The sequence below is a fragment of the Lathyrus oleraceus genome, chromosome 3 (assembly GCF_024323335.1).
Source record: "Lathyrus oleraceus cultivar Zhongwan6 chromosome 3, CAAS_Psat_ZW6_1.0, whole genome shotgun sequence".
Taxonomy (NCBI): Eukaryota; Viridiplantae; Streptophyta; class Magnoliopsida; order Fabales; family Fabaceae; genus Lathyrus; species Lathyrus oleraceus.
Window position 1 is genome coordinate 39,810,217 of NC_066581.1, and position 1,683 is coordinate 39,811,899.

Below are 1,683 nucleotides of genomic sequence, written 5' to 3' on the forward strand. Positions count from 1 at the left end.
AACCGGCGGGAAAAGAAAGAAACAACAGAGCCGCCACCGTGCGTTATTTATCCCAAAAGAGGGAAAGGAAACGCTCAGAGTAAACCTGGAAAGAACATGGTCTCGCGACCAAAGAGGATGGGTTCGGGAGTCGGTTATGCGAAGGGAAGGTATTAGCACCCCTACGCATCCGTAGTACTCTACGGGATCCACGCACAATAGAAAGGAAAATGGTTGCTAAATCACTGCTCAAACTCACACACACTGGCTGAAAGAGACACAAGAAAACAGACAAGACTGACTCGGCAGGATGTCGCATCCTGGGCCTACCTAGTCTATCAGGCATAGACATCAGAGTCGAAGTAGTTCGGACTGGGGAAACGACACATGCTCGCTAGGATATCGCATCCTATGCATACGTATCTCCTTGGACAAAGGAGAATCAGAGCATTCGTAGCTCGGCTGACACGCACACAAACAAAACAAGACAAAGGCAAACGTGGAGCCTGAATGCCAATCGTTGGACTTACATCAGCATCCGAACCTAAACACACACAAAGAGGCAAACGTGGAGCCCGAATGCCAATCACTGGACTTACATCAGCATCTGAACCAAAACGCACTCAAGAAGGCAAACATGGAGCCTGAATGCCAATCACTGGACTTACATCAGCATCCGAACCAAACACACGCACACTGGAACCTAACTGCCACTTGATGGACTTACATCAGCTTCCAAGCACACAACAAGACAACAAGGTAATAGGGAGTCGGGGACTCGAGCCTATAACTGTCAAACTACACACTCAAAAGAAAAAGGGCGCCCGGAGAGATCAGCTCATCTCCTGCCTACGTACCTCATCTGGTATGAGGATCAGGGCGACGTAGTTCCCCTACGGAGGGATAAAGGATCTAGCCTAACCAGATAACAGAGGGAGACACAACTAGGGAGACTACGACTCGAGCCTAGATGTTATCATGCAAAATCATCCCTAAGTTAAGGTTTCTAGCTAACTGGCACAGGGAGCCAGCCTATCCTAGTCATGACTTGCACAGGAAGCAAGCCACACACACACTTAACTTGCACAGGAAGCAAGCCGAGCAAAACCTAACTTGCACAGGAAGCAAGTCTAAACTAACCCTAACTTGCACAGGAAGCAAGTCAAACAATCCTAACTTGCACAGGAAGCAAGTCAAACAATCCTAACTTGCACAGGAAGCAAGTCAAACAATCCTACAAGCACAGATAGCACACACTATACACAAACAAGTGGCTCAAACAAGGGTTAGGTTTTAGTCGAGGGGTCATATCAACCTCAACAAACAAACCTCTGGAACTGGGTAAATGGTGCTCTTAACCTTGCCATTGAGGGGCTAAGGTGAAGCAGATGAAAGGTGAGTGAAGATAAGACTTCACAGCTCTTATCCCTGGCCTGGGAGAGCTTAAGACAAGAATGTGTGGGTTCAGAAAGTGGGAACCCTTCTACACATTTGAAACTGACTCATTTGTACAATTGTACAAGATCTTGGGTTTGTATCTGCAATGCATCAACACAGTGGTGTGAGCAAAGCAGATGACACACAGAACAGCAGGGGATAGATTGCATATCCCTTGGGTTCTGCCAATTGCCTCTTCACTTAGGAGGTCTTTGACTCTATGCAAGGACAAAATTAAACAGTCACAAACATTGCCTCTTAAGGAGG